This window comes from Ursus maritimus, unplaced genomic scaffold (assembly GCF_017311325.1).
Source record: "Ursus maritimus isolate PB19 unplaced genomic scaffold, ASM1731132v1 scaffold_26, whole genome shotgun sequence".
NCBI lineage: Eukaryota > Metazoa > Chordata > Mammalia > Carnivora > Ursidae > Ursus > Ursus maritimus.
In genome coordinates, this window is record NW_024425119.1 from 10,983,524 (window position 1) to 11,002,930 (window position 19,407).

Sequence of the window (19,407 nt, forward strand, 5' to 3'; positions counted from 1 at the left end):
GAAAGAGAGTCTTTCTTTTTAAATAATGATAATTTTTTTAAAAGATTTTATTTATTTATTTGTGAGAGACAGAGAGAGAGCACAAGCAGGGGGAGCAGCAGAAAGAAAGAAAAGCAGATTCCCTGCTGAGCAGAGAGCCTGACATAGGGCTAGATCTCAGGACCCTGGGATCATGATCTGACCCGAAGACAGAACCTTAACTAACGGAGTCACCCAGGCGTCTGGGAAAGAGAGTCTTAAGCTGACTCCACACTGAGCTTGGAGCCTTGGCTCTATCTCAAGACCCTGAGATCGCGACCTGAGCGGAAAACAAGAGCCTGGCACTTTAACCAACTGCACCATCCAAGCCCCCGAGCAATAAATTATTATTTTTTTAAGAAATAGTTTCTTTATGTATTTATTTGACAGAGAGAGAGAGAGCACAAGTGGGCAGAGCAGCAGGCAGAGGGAGAGGGAGAAGCAGACTCCCGCTGAGCAGGGAACCTGATGTGGGGCTGGATCCCAGGACCCTGGGATCATGACCTGAGCTGAAAACAGACGCTTAATTGACTGAACCACCCAGGTGCCCCCAATAAAGTATTTTTAATTAAGGTATGCACATTGTTTTTTTTACTCATCATGCTATTGCACATTTAATGGACTACAGTACAGTGTAAGCATAACTTTTGTTTGCACTGGAATCAAACATTTCATTTGACTCCCTTCATCACAATATTTGCTTTATTGCAGTGGTCTGAAACCAAACCCCAAACCCACAATATCTCTGAAGTCTGCCTGTATAGTTGACCCTTGAACAATGCAGGGTTTAGGGACACCGATCCCCTGAGCAGCAGAAAATAAGCATATAACTTTTGATTCCCCAAAACTTAACTACTAATAGCCTGTTGACCGGAAGCCTTACCAATAACATAAACAATCGAGCAACACTTATTTTGTAGATTATACGTATTATATACTGTATTCTTATAAGTAAGCTAGAGAAAGCACTTTAAAGAATCATAAGGAAGAGAAAATACATTTACAGTACTGCACCACTCAAACTGGGTTGTTCAAGGGTCAGTTGTACGACCCCGAGTCTCACTGAGAGAACTGGCTGGCCCGTCGCAGGAGCGAGGAGTACTGGGGAGGGTCAGTCAAGTGGAGGGCACGGTTTCCAGGTGCATTTCGGTGTGTGTGTGCTGCACCGGACAGGAGCTTTGGTGGTTGATTTCCACAACTGCTGACGGCTCTCACTGAGTAGCAGGGAGCAAGCTCGGTCTGACATGTACGAGACACTCGGATGACCAGGGGACTCCTAACAGGAAGAGGCCACGGTCACCGAAATGAAAGGGAAAGAAAGGAGACAAAATGGGGACGAGGTTGACAGATAGGGAGAAGGGAAAGAGGCACAGAAAAAGAGAAGACAGATTAAGAAGAAAACAGAAATTCGGTCACCAAGGAACGGCATATCACACTGTACAGTCATAAACACATAAAAGTCAAAACCCACAAGATGTTCCTTCCAAAGAAATACAGGTTCATTCACCTGGTGAGTATTGTTCGTTCACATAAACTTCGAATCGCCGCTCACAACCGTCCCACTCTGGTCCTCGCTCTTTTCTTCCAGAACGTCCAGGTCCACCCCTAGTGGCATCACTGCCATCCAGGTCCCACCCTTCCTGCCCCCCAACCCCAGTTCACTACCGTGTCCCCCCTCCGGCCACTCTGCTTTCAGATGTCACCGGCCCAGCCACAGGGGAAAAAAATGATCGGTTTGGGTACGACAAGGTGTGCCAGCCTCAAGGAAATGCTTTTCAGTCCCTCCTTCCCACTGGTGGGGCGTGGCTGCCAGCAAAGGATGGAGTCTGGGCGGGCTCCCACAAAGGGAAGTCTGTGGGCACTGAGGTTTCCGGGACTCACCACACACTAGCCAGCAGGAAACCTCTGCTGAAACTGTAAACGCTGCACTTGCTGCTGATCTACTGAGTGCCGCGTCTAGTGATTGCTACAAGGTCAGGTAGAAAGGAGACGTCAGTCCAAGTGAAAAATGGGAAGTCGTGATGAAGCGCAACAGCGCCACCTCATGTCCGACCTTGTAGCAGCAGCCTTCATGGGTGCTCAAAAAGGTCGGGATTTGATCAGGATTTAGCTTGATGAGTCCTCTCCTGGGATAATCGCAACCTCAAGCCTTTCCTGGGGAGTTGCTAAGGAATAAATGAAAATAAAAGTATCAGTAGTAGGTAATCGGTCATTAGCATATGCTTTCTAAATACACTCTAGGGATATAGCATAAATGAAAGTAGTTATGTTACCTGCCCACATGGAATTTACAATCAGAGGAAACACGAAAGAAAATACACGGCTGAAAGAATTCCAAATTAGATACTAACCCTTAATACAAGTTCTATTAAAGAAACGCGGGTCACAGATAACTTAAATAGGTGACCAGTTTGCTCAGCATTGATAACATACCAAACAGAAAGAATTTAGGTGAGTATTTAGAGACTGAGGTATTTTAGTACTCTAGAGGCTTCTCTATTGAAATTTTTCTTCCTTCAGAGCTCTTTTAATATTGGATGAACTGTACTAAATGTCACTGAGTTGTACATTTAAAATGGCTAATGGGTAATGTTATGTTATATGAAGTTTACATTAATTTCTTTGAAAAGGATGAAGTCTCATCAGCCAACTGTTCTTCCCATCTTTTAGGTCATGATTAATAAGTGAACTGCTCTGAGCTTTGTATTATGCGGTCTCCTACTCTGCCTCCCCAAGCATCGGAATCTCCTGAGGCAGAGGCTGTAGCTCGTTCATATTTGTAATTCGGGCAGCACCCAATTACACTGCTACATCCCCATTCTAATATACAGAATTCTGTTTTAAAATTTTGTCATTGTGAAGGAACCATTACAGTGAGAGAAGTTATAACCTCTTAGGACATAGGGATTTTTTAAAAAAGCAAAATACAACAAAGAGGAAGAGGCCAGAATTTACTCTCCAATTATATTGAGCAATTCAAACAAAAGACGAAAATTTTTTAAATTTCTGAGATAGAGAACATTCTGGAAATAGCAATGCTCAGACACAGAAGCACCTAAGTACCTATTAGATATAGCGCTAGGTAAACGGAAGGTATAAACAGGAGGTCTCACATTTATACTGATGAATAAAGTGGCTAGATATCTGTTATTTCTTTTTTTTTTTTTTTTTTTGTCTCCAAGTGTTCATTCCTTTATCATTTCAATTATTGCCTCTTTCTCAAAATGTCTGGTCCTCTGACTCATTTTCAGCAATGCTTCCGTCCAGCCATTCCTGCCAGGTGGTTATTTCTGCCTCACAATTAATTCATTAAGCGTTGGTCTGAGCGCTCGTTATGTGCTCTGCTCCTGTGAAGTGTTGAACTGTAGGAATTCACACTGAACTATCCCCTGGAGACCTCTTCATTCTGCAGTTTACTCCAGGCGAGGCTTTGCTAGAGTCTGCTCTCTTCAGAACTCCTGCAACAATCCGTTCAGCTGTTACTTAGTTTATTCTCACTTGTAAGATTCCTGCAATTGTCAAGGATCCCCGCTTGGAATCTGGTGCGGTGGATACTCCTGAAATCTATTTACATGAGGCATGGAGAAACCCCTGGGAAATCATTAATTATAAGGAAAAAGAGAGTCAGGGCAGGACTTAAAACTGAGTCCTAGGGAAAGGAGACTGTAATTGTAACTGGTAGAGTTATTTTCCAAAGCAACAACATCCCCAAACTATATTAGACCTTGGGTAGCACTGCTTTGGAACTGTTTCAAAGGCATTTAACACAGAAGTGGGGCAGACAGATTCTCCGACTTTATCTGAAAATGCAGCCCAGCTTCACCATAGGGGGGCAGCAGGATGTTCAAGCCTGCCTGGAAGGCTTGCCCCGCACAGGGAAAACAGAGCAGTCCTGATGGGAGGCTGTCAATGGAGTCAGCAATGGAATCACTGTAGCAACGCCTGGCACCTAACTGGGCTTCTCAGGCCCCGAGAGGACAGTAGACGTCAGCAGAGCGAATCTAAGGCAGAGAAGGAAACAGGTGTAGACTCCACGTAGGGGCCGGGATTTGGATTGGCGAAAATTTACAAGGTATTCCACTGCCCTGAGGACTCCCAAAGCCAGTTGAGGAACTGGTTTTTGAAATAATTCTGAGGTCCCGCAACTAACTAAAGACAAAGACAAAAGAACATGGGCTAACACCAGGATGACCTCATGTTTAACTCAGGTTGGTGTGTCCTAGGGAATGTGGATTATGGGTATTTAACTTTACGTGTATACATTGTTCCTTTTTCTGTTGCTGAGGTAACAAATTACCACAAACCCAGGGGCTAAAACAATACAAAATTATTATTTTACAGTTCTTTAGGCCAGATATGGAACACTCATCTCTCCAGACTAAAATCAAGGTATTGGCAGGGCTGTGTTCCTTTCTGGAAGCTTTTAGAGAAAATCTGTTTCCTTGCTTTCCCAGCTTCTAGACACCTCCCACATTTCTCAGTTGAGCCAGCAATGGCCAGTCTAGTCCTTCCCACATCACATGTGTGTTTCTCTGACCCCTATTCTGTCATTATCTCTCTGTCTCTGACCACAACTGGGAAAGTTCTCTACTTGTAAGGACTCATAATGTTTATTTTTTTTTAAGATTTTATTATTTATTTATTTGCCAGAGAGAGAGAGGGAAAGAGAGAGCTCACACAAGCAGGGGAGCGGCAGGCAGAGGGAGAATCAGGCTCCCTGCTGAGCAAGAAGCCCTGTGTGGGACTCAATCCCAGGACCCTGGGATCATGACCTGAGCTGAAGGCAGATGTTTAATGACTGAGCCACCCAAGCATCCCTCATGTGATGTTTAGATTGGGCCCACAGGATAATTTCCCATCTAAAAAGTCTATAATCTTAGTCACATCTGTAGAGTCCCTTCTGTTGTGTAAGATAACATAATCACAGCTTCTGATGATTAGATTATGAACTCTAGGGGTGGGGGGGGCATTATTCTGCCTACCACACATTGCTTGGACGAGACTTTAGCATGAGGTCCATATCTCACACCTCCTTGTACTGTTTCCTGCAAATAGTAAGAGATCATAAGTGTTGTTGACCACAAAAGGAGTATCTCACTTGCCAACTACTTTTATTGTGGGAAAGAATATTCATATTTCCCATGGGAAAAAAGTGATGATTTGAGGCATTATGCCAACCACATGCTCCACTCATTCCTTTCTTCCCCTTTTCTCCCAAGATCCCCAAGATTCTCATGGAATCATTCAGTGTGGTTTAGAGTTCAGTGACCTATAGCTCGTTTCCACAGCTTACGCCAACTTGGACAGGTTGACTTTTCTGGGTCTCAGTTTTCACACTCGTGAAATAAAGAGGATGGAGTAAATTAGCTCCAAGTTTTTGTCAAGTTTTTCATCCCGTGATTCCCTAATCCTTGAACACAAAAAACTCCTCTGCTCCCAATTCTTGCCCTCTGATGCCTTTCCCACAGGATGACATCTCGGGCAAGTACTCATCCAGTCCTGTCTAAACTTCCTCAGAATAAGGAGCTGCTACTGGGCTCCTCATTTCATCCATAACAGCTCTGATTACCAGAAAATTTTTCCTCATACTAAATAAAAAATGTGACTTAGCTTCACTCACCCCCAATTTATTTATTTGTAAAATGGAGGTGAAAAATAGATATCTCATCAAGTTGTTGAGTAGTTCATGTAAGAAAATATACTTGAGGGGCCCCTGGGTGGCACAGTGGTTAAGCATCTGCCTTCAGCTCAGGGCGTGATCCCAGCGTTATGGGATCGAGCCCCACATCGGGCTCCTCTGCTATGAGCCTGCTTCTTCCTCTCCCACTCCCCCTGCTTGTGTTCCCTCTCTCGCTGGCTCTCTCTCTCTCTCTGTTAAATAAATAAATAAAATCTTAAAAAAAAAAAAAGAAAATATACTTGAAAGTATTCAAAAATTGAAAGCACTATATAAATGTTAACTGTCATACTATTGGAAATAGCAATCTAGATTATTATTAACCTCTATTTGTGCAATCTATGATGGGTTGTACATTTATATTTTTTTAAATTTTACCTTGTTTATTTCAGCCCCCTTCAGGCAAAACATTAAAGATAATCCTGAATCAAATCTCTGACTTACACTTTTCTGGCTACATTATTGAGACGCGGTCAACTACAAGTTGATTAAAAAAAAAAACCTATTAAAAAATGTCTGCATATCTCATGAGGCACCTGGCTGGCTCAGTTGGTAGAGTGTACGACTCTTGATCTTGGGGTTGTGAGTGCAAGCCCTACGATTACTTAAAAAATTTGTTTCTATGTCCTTCATTGATATCAGTAAAAAGAACAGTATTTTATTTTTTTAAAGACTTTATTTATTTATTTATTTATTTATTTATTTATTTGAGACAGAGAGAGAGAGCACAAGCAGGGGAGGAAGGGCAGAGGGATGGGGAGAAGCAGACTCCCCGCTGAGCAAGGAGTCCAACACTGGGCTTGATCCTAGGACCCTGGGATCATGACCTGAGCCAAAGGCAGACGCTTAATGAACAGAGCCACCCAAGCGCCCCAAAAGAACAGGATTTTAATACATGCCATTAAATAATTCTCTACAGATTGATATTAATTAGTTGCAAACACGCTCTGGGTATGATTTTCCAAAAAGTGACCTGTCTCCCTAAGTGGCTATATGGTCCAGGCTGAGACTACCAAATCCACTTAATCATGCAGATCAAAAAGCTGCATTTGATTGTGCGGCTTTGAGGCTATCACCACATTGAGGAGATGCTGCATTGAGGCTTATCACTCTTTTCACCCCATTCCACCCCATCAACTGGCATCAAGGACAGTCCTTCTACCTTATACAACTCGCGCATCCCACTTTCCCCTTTTCTGTGGTCTGGGTCATGCCCTCTTCTCTTGCCTGAATCTCTGTAAGTCTTCTAACTAGTCTCCATCCCTCAGTCTCCACCATCTCATCTTTCATATTGCTGCCAGAATGATTTCTCCAAGAAGCAAGGCTTGTCATGGAACACCTCCTTCCATCTAAAATCTTTAAACTATTGCAGAATGAAATCTCTTAATGATTGCACATCTCCATAAATACCTTTTTTCTTTCCACATCTCAATACCTTCCAGTCATACTGTTCATATTCCCTACAATAAGAAAAAAAAAAAGACAAGTACTAAGTTCTCTGACCCTACAAACATTTACATGCTCTGTTCCATATGTCTGTATTATCCTTCCTCTCCTAACGTTCCTAACAATTCCTCCTGGTTCTTTAGGATTTGGCTCACCTCCAAGAAGTATTTCTGACCTTCACTTTGTTTTTTGTTTTTTTTAAGATTTTATTTATTAGACAGAGATAGAGACAGCCAGCGAGAGAGGGAACACAAGCAGGGGGAGCGGGAGAGGAAGAAGCAGGCTCATAGCGGAGGAGCCTGACGTGGGGCTCGATCCCATAACGCCGGGATCACGCCCTGAGCCGAAGGCAGACGCTTAACTGCTGTGCCACCCAGGCACCCCTCTGATCTTCACTTTGAATCCTCTCCTATATACGCTGTCTATCCTTCTCCATCTTCTCAGCACCCAGAGTGGTTCTCCCTGGTAGAAGTTTCTTTGTCTGTTTCTTCTATTAGGCTATATTCTCCCCGAGATCAGAGACCACAGTTTTTCACTATTTCTAGACCCTACCAAAATATCTGGCACAAGTTTATCAAATATGGGAAACAGATCAGAAAAAGCAATGGTCTTAAACTGAAGTCTCAACATACTTTCAGATTCATCATTTTGTTTGAACCTAGAACAGCTTTATGAGGCAGAGAGGACAGATATTGTGAAGAACATATGTTTCTTATCGTACTGTAGGGTAATCGAGACTCACTGATTGTGGCTTATCTGTGGTTACAGAAAGTATGCTTCAGAGTCAGGATCTGAACCAAGATCTTCTCTTTCCAAGTTAAATGCTTTATTAAATACATATTTGTACCCATATATCTGAAAACCATTAGTAAAAATCAACTTTAAAAAATCTATAAATAACTACAGTCTCTAAGAAGTGATTGAGAAACGCGTTGAGATTAGGAAACCCAAACCCTATTAAGAATTCATTTATGTTATAATAATGCAGTGGTCTGAATAGAGCACAGAAAAAGAAAAACCAAAGAGCAAAATCTGTCGAGCGTGTTCAACATCACCTAGGGGGAAATATGCCTGGATCAGATGGTGTGAACATGTTGTTTTTGTTGTTATTGTTACATCGCGCGAGATCCACAGTACCTCTCTGACTGCACCTCCCTGGCTTCCTAATGTCTTTCAAAAACATGTTTCCAGACCAGTGCCCTTGCCACTTATTGCTGCTGGAACATCCCAGATTTTTGCACAGCTAACCCCCTCCCTTCCTTTGGTTCTCTGTTCACATGTCATCTGGTCAGTGAAGCCTTTCCTGACCACTCCCCCCACTCCTGCTTGATTCATCTATCACCCTTACCATCTCTCTTCTCAGGACCTGTCAGCCCCTCACACATTAAAATGTTACTTGTTTATTTATCATCTCCCTTCCCTATCTATATAGGGACAGAATTTTGATTTAGTCACAGATGTATCACCAGAACTAAAAAAGTATCTGACACATAACAGTCACTCAGTAAGTATTCATGAAATGGATGAATGGAAGAATCAATGATCCATGGGTTATATTTTCTTCTGGTTTAAGTATGTATTGTGGTCATACATGTTTTTGAAGCAAATGATTTAATTCTTCTCATAGATGTAGCGCACCTTATAACTATTTATGTTTCCATCCTAGAACTATATTTGCCACACATCCTAGAGCCAGATTCTTTGCCCACTTTGCTCTGAATAGGATTTCATGGCTAGCATATTGAATTCTGCCTCAGCTTTGACTCCAACTTTATTTGCCCTTTAAATCACTCTCTTGTCAATTTTTCACCTATTTGAGCTTTTTGTGTCATATATCATTGTAGTTTATCCTAGAATTGGAAGGAGAAAAATATCAATAAACCCAGGGAAGTTTTTAAGTTTAGATTATTAAGACGTCATTTCTAACAAATCATATTTTGTAAATGTTTACAAAAATAACAATAAACAATCCTTGGTAAGCTAACAAATAGAAAGTTTATGAGTGAGCAAAGCTGAGGACGTGGTTTCATCCTGACTATGCCCCTACGAAGTGCAGCATGAAGAACCAACTTCTTTTTGTAGGTCCTTCCTTTGCCCTGCTCTACAATGTGGCATAAACAGAAAATCAACAGACCGTGATTGAAGCCCAGACTCACCTCTTAACACTTCATGCTTTGGAATTGTGGCAAACTGTGGTAGATTCTGCTCACTTAACCTATTTCTTCTCTCCAGCTGCAATGAAATCTAGGTGCAGCCATGTAACTAGCTCTTGCCCATGAACTAGGAGCATTAGTGAGGTGTCCCTCGTGGTCTGAAACAGACTTGCTGTCTCATTGCCCCATCTACTGGTTGGATGACAGCAGGACAGGCTGAAGCCACACAGTAAAGACAAGAGCCACAGCATGGAAGGAGACTACTCCCAAGTAGCCCCGGGGAGGAAACCTGCCCAGGGGAGCCCCCTAACCAAACATATCTGCAAGGAAAAAAAAAAAAAGTATTCTATTAAGCCACTGAAATTTAAGATTGGTTGTTACAGCAATTCGCATTGTTTACCCTGAGGAATGCAGGCATCCTAATTTTTCAGAGCCACTGGTTTCCACATCAGTAATAGGGAAGTAGTATGTCTTGCAGTAAAGATAGAAGATAATATATTTACAACGCTTGGTACTGAGGTTACCTTAGTGAGAGCTATATAAACTAGGAGGAAAATACAACGATTTGCTTCTACTTTTATCTTGAAATATGTAAAAGTGAGCTTTCACTAAAATTCACTGCGTTTTCATATAAAAGTGACAATGGCACACTTGGCATGTTTGTCAGAAGGTCCGTGTGTCACATATGGAAGATGAGGGATCCTGGGGAAAAGAATGCCAATCACATGAAACAAAGGAGTTGATCGTTTGCAAGATGTATTTGTTCATGCATGTTTAACATAATGCAACCTGTGATGATATCATTGTGGTTTATTTTATAAAATCAAAACCATTAAATAGTATAAACATAGCAATACTTTGAAATGACAAGGGGAGTAATACTGAAAACCATTTGTCTTATAGTGAGCACAGCACGAAGAAGTTGAGTCACTATGCCATACCTGACACTAATGTAACATTGTGTGTCGACTATACTCAAAAAATTACAAGTTAAAAAAGGGAAAATAAAGAAAAAAATTGTCCTATTCAGGTGCTTACTGTTTTAACAACTGTCAAGATACTTAAGAGGATTGTCATATTTAAAATATTATCCATTTTCCTTTTATATAAAAGCAGGTCTCCTAAATTTGCTATCTGTTCTGTGGTCAGTGACTGGCTACCTAGCAGATAGTTTTAGAAAAAATGAACATCTTCAAAGTGAAAGTGATTTTTTTACAATGAGTAAAATTGTTCAAAGTGAATAAAAATGGAATTTTTTTTAAAAAGAATCTTTGCTATGGGGCTTCAAAATAGGTTTTTAGAAATGTTACTAATATCATCTTGTGTTTTTGTTGCTGAAGTAGAATATTGCTCACATATGAATTCTCTCATATTTACATATTATAAAACTTAAAAGAATTTACTAACTTCTTTAAATTATCTAGTTCCCATTCATTTTGAAAGTTATTGTTATGTAACAATTTCTAACTGATTTACATAAAGTATTTTGATACCAGATAAATGGAAATTTTCTATACAAATTTCAACAAAAACATTTAAATAATTGGTTGATGGAGTAAAAAATACATATGACAGAGGCAAAATACTTCTCTTCCATTTGAGCCCATATATTCTTTTCAGCTATTACAGCCAAGGAAACCAACTATCAAATTAAAATGAACAAAGAACTAGAATAAGCCAATACCTTTACAAATAATAACACATTTTAAATCACCATACTGATTATTATTAAAATATCTTAGTAAGAAGTTTGTTACATTAGTGGCTCCTGGGTGGCACAGCGGTTAAGCGTCTGCCTTCGGCTCAGGGCGTATCCCGGCGTTATGGGATCGAGCCCCACATCAGGCTCCTCTGCTGGGAGCCTGCTTCTTCCCCTCCCACTCCCCCTGCTTGTGTTCCCTCTCTCGCTGGCTGTCTCTATCTCTGTCAAATAAATAAATAAAATCTTTAAAATAAAAAAAAAGAAGTTTGTTACATTAATAAAAACTTTTTGCACAACATTTCATCTTTAACCTTCATTTTTTATAACCTATGCTATGACTGTATACTCACACATACGGACATGGGGTTTATATATTAAAAATACACGTGTATCGGAAGCATGCTCACTTCAAAAATTGATTCAAATTGATTTCTTTTTTTTTTAAGTTCTTTTTTTTTTTTTAAGATTTTATTTATTTATTCGACAGAGATAGAGACAGCCAGCGAGAGAGGGAACACAAGCAGGGGGAGTGGGAGAGGAAGAAGCAGGCTTCCAGCGGAGGAGCTTGATGCGGGGCTCAATCCCATAACGCTGGGATCACGCCCTGAGCCGAAGGCAGACGCTTAACCGCTGGGCCACCCAGGCGCCCCCAAATTGATTTCTTAATTAGAATGGATGATGAAAAGAACGGAGCGATGACTACTCTCAATAGTGACACTATCTAAATTTGAATAATATCACATGGAATCACTAGGAACGTATCATGAGAAAAACTGTACAACAGAGTCTTCTATTTATTAACCTCAGGGAATTTCTTCCTGAGAGTTGTAGCAGGGGAAAAAAACGAACCCCTGCACCCTCTAAGGCAGAAGTACACAAATGGGCGTGGTGACGAGTGAGACTGGGACGGGAAATGCAGATCAACAGCATTGGAAAATCTTCCTGGGTTTTATCTTTCAACTGCCGTCATATCTGTAAGGAAAGATGGTACTGATAAAATTAACAACCACCATCTCGATATCCACCGATTGCTGCTTGTTTGGGAGATGGAAAATGATTAACTGCACAGGTACCAGCAGTAATTTAATGTCGAAGGAGAAAGAGGGGGAACAGGACGAAGCAGAGGTGTAGGCAGGGAAAGACCTGGAAAGTTCTGCCCTGTAAAGAAAATGACTTCAGTCATTTTTAACCATTACTAGTATGTTTTGCTTTGAACAACTTCAGAGTTATCTCAAACTATACTTGTCAAAAACGCTCTAGTATTACAACTTAAAGACATATTCTGAACCAACATGAAGTGAGCATTAAGGGCAAAGTGTCTGATCCTTGTTCAACCTCTCACTTAACTGAGTTAATTACACTTACAGCACAACGTTGTTCCCACACACCTGGAACGCTCTACGTCAGCTGTTGCTTCCATGAACCTTGCCCTATAATTATGTACAGATATAGATTACAAATCTCAGCCAGTGAATTGTAATTCGCTGGTGCCATCTCTACGTGTGACCTTGACAGAGTAACACAAAGGACAATGGCATATTAGAGTGGAGGGAAGGCGGAGGATAATTCTGAAATTACTTCACTCTGACCACCAGTTGAAAACCACTGATTCAGGGTGCCTGGGTGGCTCAGTCGGTTAAGAGTCGGCCTTGGTCTCAGGTTATGATCCCGAGTTCCTGGAATCGAATCCTGGGTTGGGCTCACAGGGAGTCTGCTTCTTCCTCTGCCCCTCCCCCCACTCATTCTCTGAATCTCTCTTTCTCTCTCTAATAAATAAATACAATATTAAAAAAAAAAAAAAACCCCACTGATTTATACAATTCCTTTCCTCTCAGACAAAGACATTGAGACCATGACACTGAGTGAGTAGCTTGAGGTTAAAAATCATGAAAGCTTTGGGCTTGAATCTCGATCTACTCCTTTCCAGTCTTTTCTCTCTATGGCCTTTATTTCTGTGGGTTTGAGCCTTATAATAAACTCATGTGACCTAGATCCACAATGCCCTTACTTACTAAATGGCAACAAAAGGGCTAGCCAGGGGGCATCTGACTGGCTCAGTCGGTAAAGCATGTGACTCCTGACCTCAGGACCATGAGGTCAAGCCCCACATTAGGCATGGAGCAAACTTTAAAAAAGCAAAACAAAACAAAACAACAACAACAAAAAACTAGCCATGATTGTTGTGAAGTTCTGAAACGAGAACGTTAGTACTTAATGTATTCTTCATTTGTGCAAGAAACTTTAAAGTTTCTAAGTTAATGATACCATAATTTCTTACTTTTTTTTCCACAAAATTTTTATAATCTTGTATTTTTTCCCACCCAATTCCTTAACCTTTGAAGGAGCTATGATAGGTTTAAGTTAGGTCTATAGGAGTCCACAATAGAGGTTTCAAAACAGAAGAGGTGCTGAGATCTTGGCCTTACTTCACATGGGCTGGCTCAGAGTAGGTCTTTCAACAAACTCTGTCAGTATAGGGCCCCAGATTTCTTTTGTCTCCCCCAAAACTTAGCAGTATCATGTTCACACAACAGAGACCACTGGGCCCAGACAGTTAAATGCTCCCTCAGTGCAAGAATATAGAAAAACTTAACAACACCAACAATCAACAGGATCTGGTTGACATTTATAGAACACTCCACCCAAAAAAATAACAAAATTCTTTTTTAGAAAGCCACAAAACATTCACTAAGATAGTGTATATCCTAGGCCATAAACCAAAATAATACTTAACAAATTTTAAAGCATTAAAATCACAGTGTATTCTCTGACTATAATGGATAAAACTAGAAATTAATATCAGAAAGATAACAGAAAGAAATCACTAAGCACCTGGAAATTAAACACCACACTTCTTAATGGGTCAATGAGAAAGTCTCAAGAGAAATTTAAATACACTAAGCTATATGAAAATGTAAATTCATTTGAAATTTGTGAGGTACGGATAAAGCAGTACTGAGAGGGAAATTTATAGCATTAAAATGCTTATACTAGAATAGGTGAGGGGGCACCTAGATGGCTCAGTCTGTTAAGCATGTGACTTGATCTCAGCTCAGATCTTGATCTCAGGGTCATAAGTTCAAGCCTCTCATTGGGCTCTACACTGGGTGTGGAGCCTACATGAAAAAAAAAAATAGGAGAAAAGTCTCAAATCAATAATCTGAAAATCAGAAAAAGAACAAAATAAACCCAAAACAAGCCAAAAGAAGAAAATAATAGAGAAGTCAATGAAATAAAAAATAGAAAACCAGAAAAAAAAATCAATAAAACAAAAAGCTGGGTTTTGGAAAGATCATTAAAGTTGAAAACCTGGGGCACCTGGGTGGCTCAGTCTGTTAAGCATCTGCCTTTGGCTCAGGTCATGATCCCAGGGTCCTGGGATCAAGCCCCATGTTGGGCTCCCTGCTCAGTGGGGACCCTGCTTCTCCCTCTCCTCCACACTCACTCTCTCTCTCACTATCTCTGTCTCTCTCTCTTGCAAATAAATAAAATCTTTAAAAAAAAGAAGTTGAAAACTCTGGTGAGACTAAAAAAAAGAAAAAAGAAGAAAGCTATAAACATCAGGAATGAAACATATCACTACCATTTCTGCAGACATAGGACAATAAAGAAATACCTTAATAACTCTTCACAGATACATTTGATGACTTAGATAAAATGGACCAATTCTTCAAAAAACACAAACTACCACAACTCGCCCAATATGAAATAATTTGGATAGGCCCATTACTATTAAATTAAATTGGGAGTTAAAATTTCTCAAAAAAGAAATCTCTAGACTCAGATCATTTCACTGAGGAATTCTACCAAATGTTTGAAGAAAAATTAACAACGCTACACTATGTCTTCCAGAAAGTAAAAGAGGAAGGAGCCCTTCCAAGCTCATTTTATAAGGCCAATATTACCCTGATAGCAGAACAGTACAAAAAGAAAATATATCCCTCATGCACAGAGATAAAAAAAATCTGGAGGGGCGCCTGGGTGGCACAGCGGTTAAGCGTCTGCCTTCGGCTCAGGGCGTGATCCCAGCGTTCTGGGATCGAGCCCCACATCAGTCTCCTCTGCTATGAGCCTACTTCTTCCTCTCCCACTCCCCCTGCTTGTGTTCCCTCTCTCACCAGCTGTCTCTATCTCTGTCAAATGAATAAATAAATAAAATCTTTAAAAAAATCTGGAACAAAATATTAGCAAATTAAATCGAATATTATATTTAAAAATTTATACAGTATAAGAGTCTTAGTCTGTTCAGGATCCTATAACAAAATACCCCAAATTGGGTAGCTTAGAAATTGATTTCCAATAGTTCTGAAGGCTGAGAGTTCAAGATTTAGGTGCCCACAGGGTAAATGTTCTGGTGAAGGTGCTCTTCCAGGTTTTTGGCCAGTGTCTTCTTCTCACTGTGTCCTCATACAAGGTAATGGGCTAGAGATCTCTGTGAGTCCTCTTTTATAAGAACACTAATCCCATTTGTAAGGGTTCCACCATCATGATCTAAGCAGCTCCCAAGTCCCCACCTCCTAACACCATCACATTGGCATTAGAATTTCAACATATTACTCTGGGCAGGATACAAACACTCAGATCATAACAATGACTGAGTGCATTTATTCCAGGGATACTAGACTGGCTTCATATTGAAAAGCAACCAATGTAATCCACCGCATTAATGGGCTCAAGAGAAAAAAATCATGATTATATCAACTGATGCAGAAAAAGTATTAGACAAAATTCAACACCCAGTCAGAATGAAAACTCCCAGCAAACTAGAAATAGAGCTATCTTCCTCAACTTGATAAAGAACATCTAAAAAACCCTACAGCGAACATGATACTTAATGTTCAAAGATTGAATGCTCTCCCCCTCCACCCCTAATATTGGAAACAAGGCAAGAATATTCACTCTAACCATTCTTAGTCAGTGTAGTATGGGAGGGCCTAGCCGGCCAATACAATAAGGCAAGAAAAGGAAATAAAGGGGACACACATTAGAAAGGAAGAAATAAAATGCCTGTATTTGCAAATAACATAAAGAAAATCCTGTTCTATAAATAAATAAATAAATAAATAAATAAATAAATCCTGGAACTGACAAATAAGTTCATTGAATTTGTAGGATACAAGGTCTACATATAAAAATCTATTATATTTCTATATACTAGTGATGAGCAAGAGGAAGCTGATATTAAAAACAATACCATTTGCAATTACTGAAAACAAAATGAAATACTTCGGTATTGATCTAACAAAACATGTACAGGACTTGTATGCTAAAAACCAAAATACTGATGAAAAAAATCAAAGATTTGAAGAAATAGACACATGCCATGTTCATGGATTAGAAGACTCAATGTCAATTCTCTTCAAATTGATCTGTGGACTCGATACATTTCCTATCAAAATCCTAGCAAGACTTTTTGTAGAAACAGACAAGCTTATCCCAAAATGTACAAGGAAAGGCAAAAAAAAAGCCAGAATAGCTAAAATAATTTTGAAAAAAGAATAAAGGGGGAGGGGATCATTCTACCTGATTTTATTATTTACAGTACTCAAGACAATGTGTTATTGGTGGAGGGATAGACAAACCAGACCAATGGAACAGAATAAAGACCCCAGAAATAAACCCACATTGAGTACGGCCAACTGGATTTTAGCAAAGGTATAAAAGCCATGCAATTAAGTAAGAATAGTCTTTTCAAGGAATGGTTCTAGGATGACTGGAAATCCATAGGCAAAAAATTGAAACCCACCCTAAATCTTACATCTCATACAAAAATTATCTGAGAGAAAAACAGAAGAAAATCTTCTAGACTTAGGCTAGGTAAAGAGTTCTTAGGTGTGAAACCAATACCACAATCCCTAAAGAAAAAATAATAAATTAGACTTCATGAGAATTAAAAACTTCTGCTCTACAAAAAGCAGTGTTAAAGAGGATGAAAAGACAAGTCACAAACTGAAGAAAAAGTATTTGCAAATAGCTGACAAAGAACTCATAACCAGATTACATAAAGAACTCTTAAAATTTAAATAGTTTAAGGCAAAACCAAAATAAAGTCCAGTAAAAAAATTTATAAAAGACATGAACAGACATTTTACCAGAGAGGAAAACTACATGGCAAACAGGCACATGAAAACATTTCAACATCATCAGCTATTAGCGAAATGTAAATGAAATCCACAATACATATCACCAGACACAGAGAAGAGCTCAGATTTTGAAAGTGACAGTACCAAATGCCGACAAGGATGTGGAGAGACACCCACACGTTGCTGCTGCAAATTAAAATGACAGGTATTAGTTTGCTAAGTTTGTCACAACAAAACACCACAGACGGAGCGGCTTAAACAACAGAAATCTATTTTCTTAGGGTTCTGGAGCCGGAAGTCCAAGGTCAAGGTGCCAGCGGTTCTGGCTTCTCCTGAGGCCTCTCTTGGCTTCCAGACGGCTGCCCTCTTGCTGCCTCTTCATGTGGTCCTCCCTCTGGGCACGTGAGCCGCCAATGTCTGCATCTTCCTCATTTTGTACAGCACCAGTTCTATCAGATCAGGGCCTCATTTAACTTAATCACCTCTTCAAAGACCTACTCTCCAAATATGGTTACATTCTGAGGTAGTGGGGGTGAGGACTTCACCATGAAGTTAGGAGGGACACAGTTCAGCTCTAACAGCCGTTCTGGAAAATGGTTTAGGAGTTTCATAATAACACACACACACACACACACACACACACACACACACACACTATCCTCAGTATTTTTATTGCTTGAGAAGTTCTGTTCTCAACTGATGAAAGGGACTTTGACCCGTGGTGCCATGTCCACGCAGTAGGCACAGGAGTAATTTTGAACCCCACCCGTGAAGTCCTCTATGAATGAAACAGTGAGATCAATGCACGAAAAGATACTACGGTAATAACATGGTAGTGATGTCTCATCTCTTCTATCACATGCCTCCATGCTATAGCCCTCTTAATAGAAGACTGAGCAAACTACAGAGGTGTAGGGAGGGATTGACAAGGAATGCAACTTTATCATGTCACCAGTGTGGATTTCGGCTCCATTACAGCTTGCCATTCCTGTTGTGAAAATCTGGGTGATTCTGGAACTAGATTGTCAGATGAAATGCTTTCACCCTAAGAAAATGACAAAACTAGGGGTGCCTGGGTGGCGCAGTGGTTAAGCGTCTGCCTTCGGCTCAGGGTGTGATCCCGGCATTCTGGGATCGAGCCCCACATCAGGCTCTTCCACTATGAGCCTGCTTCTTCCTCTCCCACTGCCCCTGCTTGTGTTCCCTCTCTCACTGGCTGTCTCTATCTCTGTCAAATAAATAAATAAAATCTTTAAAAAAAAAAAGAAAGAAAATGACAAAACTAGTATATCATCTTTGCTGGACAAGACTATCTAATTTTTAGAGATTTATAACAGCCCGTTTCCTTTCTAGATTTCTATTAAACAAGAAAGACACTTACGCCATGATACACAAAACCACTCCTCTGGAGTCAAGAGATTACATTTATTTTCTCCTCTTTTGAACTGAAACCAAGTACTAGCTTTCCAGAAGTTTCAATCTGCATCAGCTCTAAGATTTAAAGAACTCTATTACTTCAAAATCTCAAAGTATTAGTCTGTTTAAGTACAGTTTTCCATTCCACTAAGAGCAAAAGTACTTTCAAATAATGGCACCTTTGCTTCGTGCCCACCAAGGGACCCCCCCCCCAAAATTGCACCTTTGCAATAAATGCAGGAGCCCCTTAGAATACTGTGTCAGTTGGGCTATTTGTGATACAAAAGCACCAAGCATCGCTCTTGGCAAATAGCAGGCATGCAAATATTTGGAGCTGTGTAGGGCTTCTCTACACGTGCTATTCCATCAGATACGCAAAATTCATGAGCTTATTACCACTCACAGCTGATGTGTGTTCACCAGATGACAGCCTTCTAGTTCATCTTTGGCTGTGTTCCCACCCAGATAGCCTCTGTATCTTGACAAAGCAATTCAAGTCCCCGATCCCTTGATGTAAAAAGAAAAAGAAAAACAAACAAAAAAAACCAACTTATTTCAGGGCCATCCTCACATCACATCCGATTCATATTGGATTTCCTCTATACCTTCAACCAGTGTTTTAGGGCTGTACTTACACCCACTACCAAAGATTCCCCCCAACTCCTTGCATGCAGTTACACTGTTTTTTCTCTAGAAATAGAGTAACAGTAAACCCGGAAACAGATGGATAGTATTTAGAGGTAAGGATGTTGGGACTATGACATAAAGTGTTTATAATTGCATTTTTTTTTAAAGATTTTATTTATTTATTTGACAGAGATAGAGACAGCCAGCGAGAGAGGGAACACAAGCAGGGGGAGTGGGAGAGGAAGAAGCAGGCTCATAGCGGAGGAGCCTGATGCGGGGCTCGAT

General features: G+C 40.3%; 1 protein-coding gene across 1 annotated transcript in view; it reads right to left on the reverse strand.

Annotated features, from left to right (window-relative positions):
- The window catches only part of STYK1 (serine/threonine/tyrosine kinase 1), a 40,811-nt gene extending 38,779 nt beyond the window's left edge, over positions 1 to 2,032 (reverse strand). The window contains exon 1 of the mRNA XM_040642160.1: positions 1,526 to 2,032. The gene's annotated coding sequence lies outside the window, so the exon portion shown is untranslated. The remainder of the gene's footprint in view (positions 1 to 1,525) is intronic.
- Positions 2,033 to 19,407: the final 17,375 nt, after the last annotated feature.